This window comes from Lactuca sativa, chromosome 4 (assembly GCF_002870075.4).
Source record: "Lactuca sativa cultivar Salinas chromosome 4, Lsat_Salinas_v11, whole genome shotgun sequence".
In the NCBI taxonomy this organism is placed as follows: Eukaryota; Viridiplantae; Streptophyta; class Magnoliopsida; order Asterales; family Asteraceae; genus Lactuca; species Lactuca sativa.
In genome coordinates, this window is record NC_056626.2 from 329146106 (window position 1) to 329162919 (window position 16814).

The 16814-nt window shown below is 33.7% G+C and overlaps 1 pseudogene; it reads left to right on the plus strand.

Moving 5' to 3' along the window:
• Positions 1-672: 672 nt before the first annotated feature.
• LOC111901849 (cytochrome P450 Tp4149-like) lies at positions 673-3383 on the plus strand (annotated as a pseudogene).
• The last annotated feature ends 13431 nt before the right edge of the window (positions 3384-16814 follow it).

The window sequence follows — 16814 nt, forward strand, 5'->3', positions numbered from 1 at the left end:
TTCACACAATAATTAGAGTTTATATATGAACCTAACTCTCTCTCTCTCTCTCTCTCTCTCTCTCTCTCTCTCTATATATATATATATATATATATATATATATATATATATATATATATATATATATATATATATATATGTCCCACATGTGTTTATGACTTACATCTTAAATCTCAAAAACGAAAATAACACTTGATACTTGTGATAGCGTTATCGTATAAGCTCTTTAATAATGACTAGTAGTAACAGATAAAGATAAGCATAAATTACACGAATGGTCCCTAGGGTTTTGGGTAATTTACATGTTTGGTCCCTAACTTATTTTTTTAACTCGGAAGGTCCCTACTTTTTGTTTCTGTTTTGCGCTTGGTCCCTGTCTTACCTTACCTTACCTACCTACCTTATTTAAATAAATTAAAAAATTAAGGGTAAAATAGTCTTTTTAAGTAAGACAGGGACCAAGCACGCAACAAAAACAAACAGCAGGGACCTTTCGAGTTAACAAAATAAGTTAGGGACCAAACGTGCAAATTACCCAAATCCATAGGGACAATTTGTGTAACTTACTCTAAGATAAAAGATTTAAAATAATTATTAAACATTTTAAAGTTATTAAATATATGAATTTAGACCAACGGAAATAGTCGTACTTTTACTATATATATATATCGACCATTGCTGTGCAGAACGGTAAGAAACCCTTTCGAATGCTAAATCGGTACATCATGACAACTTATCCAGAGTTCCAAACTTTTCTCCTTTCTTTTTTCCCGTTCATCATTTTGATGATCTTTATTCATTTTGGATGGCTTTCATTTCATTTCAAGTCCAACAAAAGCTGACCACCGTCTCCACAAAAGCTTCCAATCATCGGAAACTTCCACCAGCTGGGCTCAAGCCCCCATCACTCTCTCCAATCCTTGTCGCAGAAACATGGTCCACTCATGCTCATTCACCTCGGAAACGTACCTGTTCTTGTAGCATCGTCAGCTAAAGCAGCCATGGAGATTATGAAATTCCATGATTTATCTGTCTCTGGTCGACCCCGACTAATGATGCCTAATATTTTATTATATGGTTGTAAGGAGATAGCCTTTTCTCCTTACGGGGAATACTGGCGGCAGTTGAAGCGCATAGTTGTATGCCATCTTTTAAGTAACAAGCAAGTCAAGTCTTTCAGAAAAGTGAGACAAGAAGAGATAGGTGTTACAATTAGCATGCTTGCAGAAAGCTGTGGTTCAACAGTTGATTTGGGTGAATTGATAGTTTCACTTGCAAATAAAATAACATGTAGGACTGCTCTAGGAAGAACCTATGATCATGGGTCAAAGTTCACAAAGTTATTGCTAAGGTTCATGAATATGCTAGGTGTTTTTTGTGTTGGGGATTACATTCCATGGTTGTCATGGGTGGATGGACTCAAAATGTTAGAGGGAAATGCAAAGAAAATTGCTACAGAATTTGATGATTTTTTTGACTTTGTTCTTAAAGAACATAGAAGTACCAAAAGTACTGGGGAAGATGCTAAGAGCGATGATGACCGAGACCTTGTTGACATCTTACTGGATGTCCAAGGAAATGAAACAATTGGCTTTACCCTTGGTGACGATACACTTAAAGGGGTCATATTGGTATGATTTCTCCCTATACATCTCCAGATTAATGAGCTATAATTAAGCTTACTAATGATTTAATTATGGTGGCAATTGTACTGAGTATATTGCTAACGATGATAATTAATAGGAAACACCATCATAAAGATTATTTTAATACGTTTTTATGCTTTATAGATATAAAACCTGATACAACTGGATCTGATCATTTAAAATTTGTTATATATATATATATATATATATATATATATATATATATATATATATATATATATATATATATATATATATATATATATATATATATACGCATATCTACCTGAACTTCTTAGTTTTTACTGGAACAACCGATTTTATTAAGAAGACAGAAGCTAGAGAGGAAAATATTACATAAAAGAAAGCTGGTTACAGCACAATCTAACCAACTGAGTTTTAACTACCTTTGAAACGATATATTTTGACCTTCAAAAGGCATAAATTTATTCAACTAACATGATCAGAACTCCAATACTTGATGACTTTTTCGCATCAAAATGTTAAAAACAATAGAAAAACAAGCCTTTGGCTTTTATCTAGCATCTTGCTCATCTTGCTAGTCAGTGAAACTCCAAGCCCTTTCCATTTGCTCCTTTCACATTCATGGCTTCGTTTCTTTTGTTTTACTTGGTTGTTATTATTTTTATTTAATTTCATGCATACTCATCATTAATTGAATATTTATGATTTGGCTCTCAATTGGTTTTTTTCATATATATTTGAAGCATCGATTTCCAAACTTAGAGAAGACATGCAATCAAAGCTTATTTTTTAATTTTGGAGTGGCATATAATGCATATCGTGTGTGTGTATATATATATATATATATATATATATATATATATATATATATATATATATATATATATATATATATATATATATATATATATATATATATATATATATATATATATTTTGAAATTTCTCTTCGTTCCTCTCACTTCTCATATCCATGCTAAGTAGTAAGTACAATAACATAAAACAACTAATGTTTAAGTTTATTGGAGGACATGTTTTCTGCTGGAACGGATACCACTTTCACAACTTTAGAGTGGAAACTTAGTGAGCTTATAAAGCACCCACCAGCAATGAAGAAGTTACAGCAAGAAGCAACGATAATATTAGAAAGGAGATCCACGATTCTAGAGGAGGATTTGGAGAAGATGCAATACCTAAAAGCTGTCGTGAAAGAGTCCATGCAATTGCATACTCCAGTCCCATTAATTCCTCGAGAAACAACTGAAGATGTCAAACTAATGGGATACGATATTCCAGTAGGTACACAGGTGCTAGTCAATGTTTGGGCCATTGGGAGAGATCCTACAGTGTGGGAAGATTCAAATAAATATAGGCTAGAGAGATTCTTGGACAATTCAACCGAATATAAAAGCCTTCATTATGATTGGCTTCCATTTGGTGCTGGTCGAAGAGGGTGCCCGAGTATTCAATTTGCTACAACAATCACCGAGCTTGCTTTAGGATATCGACATGAGTGAGACATATGGCCTTACAGTCCACGAGAAGTCTTCTTTACTGGTGGTTGCGAGTCAGCGATTCTAGCTGTTGCTCATAAACCGTATTAACTTGATAATTTATCCAACTTCAGTGCATCTACCTACAATAATAAATCAACTAGTTTGAATTGTTTTTGTTATTTGGGAATGTTGTTGTGCAAAAGCTTAAATAAAACGTGTTTGCTATAAAAATTACAACAAGAAAATGCTTCATTCCCTTTGGATTCTTATTTTTCTCTTTTTGAGGATACATGTTGCATGTATGGTCCATACAGAGAAGAGTTTTTGATAAAAATGGGGTGCTGACCCCACAACTTCATCAGAACCAAACTTAACAGGTGTCCAATATATATAAATAATTAAAATAAATAATAGATAAATAAAATTCTGATATTTTTAGGATGTGTTTTTGGATTTGTTTAGCGAAGTGGGTGCCATATATGGACCTTATAGCAAAATATTGATTTATTAGGGTTATTTTTTAAAATATATAGCATGTCACACCTCCAAGTGGAGCCATACACCCCACTTGTCATAGTATGCATGTGCCATTGACGTAATGATCTCTTGAATATTACAATTTTAACCCTACACCCCACATGTCATAGTCTGCATGTGCCACTGACGTAAAGATCTCTTGAATATTACAATTTTAACCCTGATAATATATATATATATATATATATATATATATATATATATATATATATATATATATATATATATATATATATATATATTGGAAATGGTTCAAATGAGAACCAAAAAAGGTTAAGAACCGTAAAAACCTTTAACTTTAGATGTTTATAAAGGGTTTAGGGTTTAGGGATTAGGGTAAACCCTAAACCCTTTATAAATACCCTAAACCCTAAACCCTTTATAAACATCTAAAATTAGAGGTTCTTACGGTTCTTAACATTTTTTGGTTCTCATTTGAACCTTTATATATATATATATATATATATATATATATATATATATATATATATATATATATATATATATATATATGGAAAATTGAATATACCTTTAAGGGTATATAAATTAATTTAGGTATTCAAACTCACTATACTACGTGGTTTTGTATCAAATATACATTGCAATTGTCCAATGTTCTTATAATTCAACTTCTAACTTAATTACTTTAAAATCTTTATAAATTTCAAATTTATCTTCCTCTTACATTTTTTTTTCAACTACAATATATATAGCCCAATAGGTGTTCGGCAAAAAGTTGTGATATATGAGGAAGATAATAAAGAAATTTTGAAAATCTGGAAACTAAATCAAGTTAGGGTCGAAGTTTAAGAACATTATAATGAATGCGTTTCATGTTGGTCAATTAGTGCTTTTGCTAGTAGAAAACTAAGTCAACAACCAGTATTTTAGAGAGATAAAGGTAATTTTTACTTTGCTGTTTTCTTTAACATTCAGTCAATGTTAATATGCATTAGGTAATAGTCTACTATTGTGTTACTATACATTAAATACTAGCTTACTGTTAGTTTTATATATTTTTTGCTTTCTATCACTCAGCCTAGGACCCTGTCTTAAAAAATAGAGAAGAAAAGATAACTCTTTTGATAATAGTCCATATTTTTTTATAATACGATAAAAAAATAATACATAGTTTATTAAATAATAATCAAAACATCGAATTATATTCTACAAATCATATTCCTAGTTTTCGTTTCTTTTTTAAGATTTTTTCTATTTTAATATATAATAATAATTTACTAACACAATAGAGTTTCATATAATATATTTATAACAAAAAAGTCGTCATTCATAAAGAACAATACAAGACGTTAAGTTGTGAATATTATGAGTGAGTATCAAAACCGATGTATTAAATTGTGAATAAATGTCAGAACTGGTGAATTAAACTATGAATTAGTGTTTGAACGGGTGTATTCAACTGTGAATTAAAAACAAATTTATACATTGAACTAAGAATTAGTGTATGAATGCATGTATTAAATATCCAAATATGATTTTTTTTTTATTCCAAATATGGTTTTTGGCGGTTGCTTGAGTGTATTAAATTATAAATCCAAGTTTCTTTTCTTATTTGTTATAATATTTTAATAGAATTGTTGCTCATAATTTAGGTATTTTAGTTGTTATGTTGTGAATTGTATTTATAATATGTTATTTTGTAGATGTTTTCTCTAATAATATGAATTTAGTTTTTTTAAGTTGTGAATTGTGATGTTTTATTGTTTCATAAACTATTTAGTTATGTTAATGTTATTTTTACTATAATTAATAAAAAAATATAAGTTTTATGTGATGAATAAATGACTTTTTTTTATTAATTTTAATATGAGAATATATTATTTTTTATAAGTTTTAAGTTGTTTTTTTAAAATCGATCTTAATCGTTTTTATAGAGCATACAAGGTATTTGATTAAATTGTAAATAAAAGTCCTCAAATGTTTTATTAAACTGTGAATGCTAATTTTTTTTATCCTAATTTGAATTTTATATCTATAAAATAGTTATGAATGTAGTGTATTAAACTGTGAATATGTGTTTTTATGTATTAATTTGTGAATATCTAAGTTAAGTTGTGAATGTGTTTTTTTATGCACTAAGTTGTGAATTAGTGTCTGAAATATTGAATTAAGTTGTAAATTAGTGTCTAAAATATTAAATCAAGTTGTGAATTAGTGTTTGAAATAATGAATTAAACTGTGATTTTTTTTAACCCTTATTTGATTTTTTAGGGAATGATGTTGGCGGTGTTGACATTGTTGCTTTGTGGTGGCGATGGTTGATGGCAACGTATGATAGTTAGCATTGTTAATGGTGGTAGAGTAATGCCATGTTCTATTTCTCACTCATCTTCTTCGCTAATTTTAGATAAGTTATCCTCATTTATGATTTACGTATATATTTTTCTTTTGATGTTTGCTGATGAAGTATGAGATAACTTATATATGTATTAAAATATAAATGAGTTTTTTATATACTGAAATATAAAATTATACTTGTAAATAAGTTGTGAATGTATTGCATTAAACTGTGAATTTGTTATGTTAAACTGTAAATTTGTTCACAGCTTAGTATAATAAATTCACAATTTAATAGATAAAAATGCCTCTAGATATGAGCGTATAACTGTTAGTACTAAGTTATATATATATATATATATATATATATATATATATATATATATATATATATATATATATATAGTTGTGAATAGATAATTTTTGTGTATTAAACTATGAATTACTGTATTAAGTTGTGAATTTTTATGTATTAAATTGTGAAATGATTGTACTAAGCTGTGGATTAGTTGTATTAAGATTTGAAATTTTTATGAATTTTGTTTTTTCTTCTAAAATATGAGAAGAAAGAATCATTATACATATATATGATTTTCTCTAATTTTAACAAAATTATATAAAATTTACACTGTGAATATTATGTAAATTAAATTTTGAAAAAAAACCAACCTCTACATCTAAATATATAAATCTATGTTTAAAGTTAAGAATATGACATTTTTATGTATTAAAGTTTTAATTTTTTTTATATTAATATTTAAATTTTATATATTAAATGATAATTAAGTATATTAAATTGTGAATCGAATACATGTTGCTGTAATTTTTTTTATATATAATTTTTGTAATAAAATATGAATGGTTTATGTAAAAAAAATATGTATTAATTTCTTGTGAATATATTTATTTTTAATGTTGTATAAGTATGTAAGAATGCCTTACTTTGTATAAGTATGTAAGAATTGCAAGATTGTGACTGTCAGCGAACTTGACACATGCCATTTGAACTGCACAAAACAAGCCAAGTGAGAAAACAAAGTATTTAAACAATACAAAGTTTATGTTTTTCTCAATCAAAGAATTCATTTTTGGCCTTGAAATAAAAGTCAACAGTTTATTGACCAGAATAAGTTTATGGTCAAAATAGGGTTTTCGGCCGTAAACAGCCTGAATAAGTTTAAGGTAAACATAGGGTTTTCAGCCGTAAACGACCTGGCCATAAACGGTCTGGCCGCAAACAGTTGGTCCGTAAACGCCGACAACTGTTTTTCGTCGATTAATGCCCCAAAACTTGTCAATTTGATTAAACGATCACATATCCACGGTCGGTTTTAGTATACCTGCAGAAATCAAGAATCAATTTCACGAAAAAAACAACTCGAATTTCTTTTGAGAGGGAGAGAGGATTTGGAAGGGTTTACAGCTGTATTCATGAAAATGAGGAGTGAAGTTGTGATTTCGGCTGTAAACTCCTCTTTTATACCTACTTCGACTTTAGCTGTTATCCACACAATGTAAGATTAAGCCCAAATCCCAAAATTTTCAAAAATAAAACATTTTGAGGATAAAAATTAACGTTTAAAAAATAAAATAAAGTAAAAGTAAAAATAAAAATAAAAATAAAAGTTAAAATAAATTTCTAAAGATTAAAATTTCAAAAAATTAAAATAAAATATAGACAATCTAAAAAAATAAAAATGAAAGTAAAATAAAAAATAAAAAATAAAAAATGAACTTAATTTATCTCAACTAACACTTAACATATTTTTGTGACACTAGGATCAAAGTTATTAGACAGTCTTATGTCTGGTCTATGTCTGGTCGATCGTCGGTATTGTGGTCCACTTAAACATAAAAGATTTGCGATAAAATTTTGGACAAACCATTAGTGACAGGACAATAAATCCTGTGAACATAGATATTTTTCCTAAGAGGCCACTTATCTGACGACGACCAGGGATATTGTTGTCCACTTAAATTGAGCAGTGAGATCTACAGACAACATGTAAATGTTGAATTGTTAGTTGTACTAAGACGTTTTTCCCACTTCCTGAAATACTCCAACAATCAAGTACTTCCAGAATACTCCTTACTTCAGGTGAGCAGACAATTATTAAGGGGGAAATAGATTTTGAATGCATATGTTTTTCACTTAGGTCGAATATCTTCCAATCACGCAGAGAGTGAAACATATGAGTGACTATATTTTAGAAGGATCGGGAAGTAGAAGGTTGGATATACTGTGTACCAGGTCGGATGGTCAATCACGCAAAGGAGACAGTATATGACTAATAGATAGAAAGAATAGCATAGAAGAAGACGTAGAGAGACAGAGTTGCATATGTTACATTCCAGGTAAGATATATTCCAATCAGCAAAGGAAGCAACATATGACTAACAGATAGAAAGAAAGAAAATAGTTTTCTACATACCTAATTTACCGGAATTCCCCAGTTATCCCATCACTGTCGGAATTAAGGACAAAGTCTGTATATCAAGGAAAAGTAACACCACAGTTCTAATTATAGATTCTTTTAATGACACCAATGGATTCCCATGTATATCTTCCTGCTCTACCTATCCGAGCATCGTATTGTCAGGCTAAACGGATCAATCTAGGTCAAGTTTTGTTAACTCATTAAATTTCTTAAGTTCAGCTTTACCTAGTCAGGTCCATTTAAAATATTTCGTGCCTACCAGCGGATCGAGCACAGTGCTAAGACAATTTGACTTTGGTATGTTATGCAGATTCAGATTGCCTGTTATCACTTGATGATATCACTTCCCATCATATTTCCTGCAACAAAGAAACTAGCAGCAACAATTTTTTTTAATTTTCTGATTTTTTAATGTTTTTGGATTTTTGTAATTTGTAATTTTTGTTTGGTTTTTGTTTAATTCTCTCCCTAAATTTGTGCATGGGTGAGAATGAAATAAAAAATACGCAAATTTAAACTAACCTAAAGAAAAAATTAATCCTCAAAAAGAATCATTATAAAAAATCTCACAAGCATATCGAATCAAGCTTTGTTAAAAGGCGCTGTGAACAGATCTGCCACATTATTGGCAGTAGGAACGTGCTCCAGCCGGATGAGTGAACGCTCATAGCAGTCTCTGATAAAATGAATTTTGATATCAGTGTGCTTGGTTTTGGAATGTTAGACATGATTTTTAGCAATTTGATTGCCAGCCTAATTATCACAGTAGATAGGGGTTTCTAGATAGTTCAAACCTTAATCCAACAGCTGATTTTGGATCCAGATTACTTGAGAACAACGGGCAAAGGCAGCAACATATTCTGCTTCTGCTGTTGAGGTTGAGACGGTGTATTGTTTCTTGCACTGCCACGACACCAGCCGGTCACCAAGGAATTGACACCCTCCTGATGTAGATTTCCTGTCAAGCTCACAACCTCCATAATTACTGTCAGCAAATACATATAAATCAAGTTTAAAAATTTTCGGATACCACAGACGCAATTTTGGGCTGCCTTTGATATACCGAAAGATTCTTTTGACAACAATAAGATGTGAAAGTTTAGGATTAGCCTGATAACGTGCACATTGACAAACTGCAAACATGATGTATGGACGGCTTGTAGTCAGATACATCAATGATCCGATCATTGATTTGTAGTGAGTCTGATCTACGGATTCGCCATCAGTATCCGGGTTCAGCAAGGGTCTTTCGGCCATCGGTGTCGATGCAGGTTCTGCGTCTTGAAACCCGAACTTCTCAAGAATATCCACCACATACTTAGCTTGATGAAGCAGGATTCCGGTTGACTTTTTTTGGACCTGAAGTCCCAGAAACATGGTCATCTCACCCAACTAACTCATCTCAAAACGCTTTTTCATAATGCCTTCAAACTCTTTGCATAGCTGCGGACTGGTAGACCCGAAGATAATGTCATCAACATAGATCTGAACTAGGATCTGATCATTACCAACATGCTTGATGAATAAAGTTTGATCAATAGTTCCACGAGAGTATTCATTCTCAAGCAAGTGCTTTGTGAGAGTCGCATACCATGCTCGAGGAGCTTGATGTAACCCATACAACGCCTTGTCTAACTTGTAGACATTATTAGGAAACTTCGAGTTAACAAACCCAGGAGGTTGATCGACGTAGATTTCTTCCTTTACCTTGCCATACAAGAAGGCTGTCTTGACATCCATCTGATAGACTGTGAAGTTCATGTAAGAAGCATATGCAAGGAAGATACATATAGCCTTCGAGCGAGCTACCAGAGCATAAACCTCATTGTAGTCAAGACCCTCGATCTGTCTAAACCCGCGAACCACCAATCTTTCCTTATTACGCACTAAGACTCTGGAAGCATCCTGCTTATTTCGATAGACCAATCGTGTGTCAGGAGACTTTTTTCCCTTAGGTAACTCAACCAGTGTCCAAACCCTGAGTTTTTCAAATTGATTCAGGTATTCATGCATAGCATCTACCCAGCTAGGCTCATTCAAAGCCATTTCAACGTTCTTTGGCTCTATTTAAGAGATAAAGAAAGAATAGAGACATGTATTTACATCTCCACTCTGAATTCACGGTCTTACCCCATCGCCCAGCTGACCAATGATGTTTTCGATCGGATGATTGCGTTGAATTCTTGAAGGTATCTCCTGACTCGAGAAGATTGTGAATGTTGATAACTCCATCATTTGCTGAATTTTCCACATTAGATGAATCTGTCTCATTTGATGTATCTGCTGCAAACTCAATGGCTATTTGTTCAGGAACGAGTAGTTCCATGAAAGTTGGAGTAATAGCGGAAGCATATCTAAACATAAACTCTCTTTCAACAGGAGTAAGAGGTGTAGCATCAACATCTGCAGCATCATTTGGAGCTTAAGATTCTAGACTAGCAAGTGGAACAGATGACTCCCCCGTAGAATCGAAGAGGATACCGTTGGGGGTCTGTAAACAACTTCTTCGTCTTCATCTTCAACAATAATCTTTGAACCATAGGAAGAACCAGATGAACCATCTGAATACATTTTGAACGATTTGAACAAGGATGTGTAGTCAAACAGCCAATCAGGACCCACTCTGGCATCCGTTTCATTCTCCTCCAACCAGCGCACGTCGAAGGATTCTACAATCAGCTTCGTCTTCTTGTTGTAAACCCTATACGCTGTGCGTGTAGCATACCCCATCAAGTAACAGTCATTAGATTTGGCACTAAATTTCGGGTTGGACTCCAGGTGGAAAAGGGAGTAAGGGCAGCCAAATACACGGAAGTGATTTACTGAAGGCTTATGACCCTAAAGAATTTCGTACGGAGTCTTCATCAGGGCTTTGTTGATCAAAACACAATTCTGAACGTAGCAAGCAATGTTAATCACCTCGGCCCAAAAGAAAACCGGTAACTTGGAGTCACAAAGCATCGTCCTTGTTGCGTCTCTCAATGTATGATTTTTCCACTCAGCAACACGATTTTGTTGAGGTGTGCGAACAGAGCTGCATTGACACATAATTCCCTTTTCTATGCAAAAGTGATCAAGAACTGCATTCTTCAATTCTGTTCCATTATCAGTGCGAAGCGCCTTCACCCGGTTATTAGTTTGGTTCTCAATCATCACAATGAACTTCTTTATCAGATCAACAATCCCATCTTTTTTGGATAAGAAGAAAACCCACGTAAAATGGGAGAAGTCATCGATGACAACCAGACAATATGAGTTTCTGTTATAAAGTCCATGTGCAATAATTAGAGCACCTGGCTGATTGAATTGACCATTTTGGCAGGTGTGGTTTTCTGTGATGCTTTCCCTGGGCACATGACACACACTTCTCAAATGTTATAAAGTCTCTGACAGGTAAGCCACGTACCATCTCATTTTTTTCAAGACAATTTAGATTCTTAGTGTTTTCTTGACCGAGTCGTTGGTGCCACAACATAGCATTTTGTTCTGAGACCTTCGAAAAGAGGCAGGTGACTTGTTCAGGAATGCTACTGTTCATGTCAATGATAAAAGCATTTCCATCCACTTTGATTTGACATGGATCCATTCTTCCGGGATGACAATGCCTGACTTAAGAATCATGCACTCTTTGTTAGTAAATGCATTGAATACCCTTTGTCACAAATCTGAGAAACCCTCAACAAGCTATGTTTTAACTCAGGAGCATAGTTGACATTCTCGAAACTCAGCACTCCATTTGTCACGGTTCCTCTCTAAGTGATTTTACCACCTTCTCCGCCTGCAAAGGAAACATGCCCCCCATTAAAATATTGAATGTTGCTCAATTGGGAGATGTCTCCTGTCATATGCCGGGAGCAGCCGTTGTCGATATACCAACTTCTGACGCATTCCTCCGCATCTGTCCCTACAAAATGAGCGGGATCATTTAGATTTGGGAACCCAGATCATCACTTTCCTAGGTTGACCCTTCACAGTTATAGATTTATCCTTTAAAACTTTCAACTTAGAATCATCATGTAAAACACTTTCAGAGGATGACGATGATTGGTTGGAAGTTAATTTAGGCATCCACTAACATTTGGGTTTCTTAACAATCACAGGTGGTTTGGAAATATTTTTCTTTTCAGTTTGCATTGAGCATCTAGATTTTCTACCAGAAGTGGTTGAAGACCCATATCCGCTCTTTGACGAAAATGATCTCGGCGGAGCCTTATTCGATTTTAACAAATTGTTTGTGACTTTGTTATTAAAAACCTGTTTGTTCTTTTGAAAAACTACATTTTTCTTGTTTTAATCATCCTTCCAATCATCATCTCGAGAGCGAGTTCTAGAGGAATTTCAAGATAAAGACCTTCCTCTAGACTTATTCTCTCCTCTTTGTGACAGAAAATGCACAAAAGCTCGATTTGGACAATTCCTAGCTATATGACCACCAATACCACAATTGAAACAAATATGTTTATTGTTATTAAAATTTGTACTGCCTTTTTCAGATTTATTTTCTTTAATGAGACCCTTACTTTTCCCACAAGAACATGTGCAAGAATTAGATTGTGCGATAAGTGAGGGTGCATCAGATTGTGTAACATGTGGAGTGGGTGTGCTTGTATCAGGAACATCAGAAGTATCAGGATTATCAAACAAGTCATCAAATATGTCAAAAAAGTTCAACTCAACATGATCCGATGTAGTATCATCAATTTTAACATTAGAAAAATTAATGTTTTCATTCAAAGTAGAAACGGGAGGTTCAGACACAGTTTTATTATCAGGAACATATCCTTCAGCTTCATGCTTTGACTGATCTAAGGATTGGTCTGCAGGGGAAGTAGAAACATTAGTACTTTCAACATTAATAATTCCTCTTAAAACAAAACCGGTTGGTTTGCCATAAACCATGAATGATTCGTCGGCTATCTCCTCTTCAGTCATAGGGTGATACTGATAATTATGATTGAATGGAGGCAACACTTTATCCTACCCTAAACCCTTTTGCTGGTTATGTTTGAATTGCAGGAAATGGTCTATCATGTTGGCAACTACTTCGCTTGACACATCAAATTTTCTAAAATCAAAATTTGCAGTTTCAAATTTTCCTTTTACTATGTCAAGCTCAGTAGTCAATTCAACAAGTTGTCTTTTGACATAGTCATAGTTTTCACATTTGTTGCTATAGTCTTCCTAAAGTCTCCTAAAGTCTTTGATTTTCGCTTCTAATTATGCCTTTAGGGGTTACTCTTCTTTCCTGAGTTGGTAACCTTCATATTTTAGATCCTCGACGTCCCTACATAATGATTCTATTTCCTCATGAAGAATTTTAACATAATCAATACATGCTTGAGAACAAGAAGATAAACATACCTCATTTTTCTTGGATTCGGAAGTAGAAGATACCATTAGTGCAAACTGTAGCTCTAATATCTTTTCTTTAGGATCAGCCTCAACATTCTTCACAGGGACATCATCATTGATTTGGGCCAAGTGAGCATTTTCAGGTCCTGAAATATATAGAGCCTGAATCTGGTCCTCCCAGTCAAAAGACTGAGCAACCATTGCAGTCTCACTGTTGGCAGTAGCACCTCAACGATCATTCCCCACAGCAACCATCATCCTATCATTATTCATGCTTCTATCTGGTTTCATGCACTCACGAGCAAAATGACCCAACTCGTGATAATTATAGCATCACAGCTTTCCCTTGTTAAACCCCACCTTCCTTTCAGCATTCTTTCCGTAGTTGTTCTTCCCCGTCTTCTTAGCAAACTGCTTCGCCCTGAACACTACCATAGCTATTTGTCATGTAATATCCATCTCGTCCACATCTTCTGGATGAATTTGATCCAGGTCAGAAAATAGTAGTTAGGATGGGAGCTCTCCAGCAACAAATGCATTATAATAGTTGACAAGTCCAGTGGCAAGAGCAAGATTTTCATCACCTTCCTTTGAGTTTAAAGAAGAATCCACAACTGGTATATTGGAGGAGAGAGCAGCTTGTGGAGCAACAGATGACTGGTTTTGAAAGTAAGGCATGGATGGCGCAGCAGGAAAAGATGTTGATGATGAAGTAGCCAAGGTTTGAGTCTAAGGTTGTTAAACATCAAACGCTTGGCCTGGAGAGGAGATGAGTGATGAAAGAGCATTGTTGGATGAAATCCCGAGATTTGCAGTCGAGTAGGAATTCATATGATTAATCTATCGCTGCTTATCATCAAGGTCACAAGCTTTGATAATTGACATTGTTTCAGCAAGAGTAAGACGATTTAGATCTTTTGTCTTCTTGATGACCGCTACGTTCATATCCCACGATTTTGGAAGTGCATTCAGTAGCTTCTTGTTTATCTCGGAATTAGTCAAGAAGATCCTGACTATGTTCATTTCTGTAGTAAGTGTGGCAAATCTTTGCAGCTGAGCCTCCAGGGTTTCTCCAGGGATATAGTTGAACATGTTGAATTTCTGTCGAAGCATATCCTGACAACTCTATTTAATGTCTTCATTTCCCTCGTAGACCTCGATCAAAGCTTCCCACAAATGCTTTGGCTGAAGTATCTTCTCTGAAACCTTGAGCTATGTTAGGAGATAAAGCCATGGTCAGAGTGGCTAAGACCCTTTCCTGTTCTTTAACTTTCTCGAAATCCTCATCATTATAATTTTCAACAGCTTTGTCAACCTGTTGTTCTGCAATAGTGGTCGTAATTCTGACTGGACCTTTGATAATGCTGCGCCAAACCTTGAAATCTTTCATCTTGATGTACTTTTTAATTTGGTATTTCCATTTAGGAAACCCATCTGCAGACAAAATCTTAGAATGCGTGTGGTTGTTCTCATGACTGAATTCAGTTCTTGATGGTGAGCTTGACTTTGAGAATCCATTTTTTTAATTTTTTTTAATCAAATAAGCTTAAAAACAAGAAAATGTCAAAAATATGTTTGCGGTCAAGTTCTTTATGGCCGTAAACTGAGTTTACGGTCAACGAGTTTATGGTCAATGGGTTTACAGTCAACTGGGTTTACGGGCAATCGGGGTTTACGATCAATGAAGATCCAGTGTTCACGGTCTATGAATATTCTTGAGTTCACGGTTGAAAGTCGGTTCATGGTTATTGAAGATCTTGAGTTTACGGCCGTATATAAAGGTTTACCGGCATAAATACGTGGCTGTAAACTCACAGAAATTCACAAAAACTTGAAAATCAAGCAAATTCGATCTCCTTTACCCACAAAATCACCAAATACAGTCTTGAACAGTCTCGAACAATGATGAATACGAGTTTAATGGCCGAAAACTTGATTGAAAGATGTTTTGACATCGGTTTTGCTCTGATACCAATTGTAAGGTCCTGGAAAAGGATCTTAACCAATAATCAAGCAATCAATCAATCAATTAGAACAAGAATTGGAGTAGAAAATCAAGCTTGCACACGTTTATAGATTGAAAACGTTTGGTACAACTCGATAGACTCTTGGCCGTGAACTCTAGACAATCAACAACTACAAATGACCTATACAACTCGTTTAAATAGAAGACACTAGTTGTAAACAGGGTTTACGACCGTAAAACTGTTTATAGCCGTAAACACTAGCCCTGGCCTTAAACACCTAAACACCCCTCAAAATACATAAAATGACTCAATAGACCTTATACAATGGAAAGCCTATACCAAACCATAAACTGGACCCTTTGTGCAATGTATTCATAATCAAGACATCAAAACATAACCATACATCATATTTCAAGCAACTTAAGCTAGCATGTCGTATACATCAAGTACATCAAAGTGTAAGCAACATAGCAATTAGGTCATAACATGGCATTAGCACAAAACATATATTAGCATCATAAATATCATACCATCATCAAGCACAATTAATGACATGGTCATTCTAAAGTGAATCAAATCACCATCTACGGAATGGACGTTTCAATCATGCAACCTTAGTGAGTTAAAACTGTGAACTCACCTTTAGCCTTGAAGACATTTTCCTTCTATTCCAAGTCTTGAATTTACTTGAAGTTCTCAAGGATCCACCTAAGCACCACACATAACATTCAATTAACAAATAAAATATATTTTTCAAAAATACAACTTTATTCTAACTTTTATATTAATTTTTACATTTTCCCTACCCGACCCCCGTTAAGTGTTTTAGTCATAAAACCTAATATACAGATCCAATTGCGACGATATTAGATATTATGGAAACTAGATTCTATTTCCTAGAACTTCATGAGAGAGGAGGATCTTCCAATTCTGCCCGGATTAGCAGCTATAGCTCTCGCAAGATGGGGAAAAGTTGCTATGCAGAATTCTAACATTCACAAAAAATCACTATATGATTTAAGACTTTAGGTAAATGATTATAGTTGCTCAATTTTACGCAAAATATGATTGAATGGTAGTATTAAGACATCATTT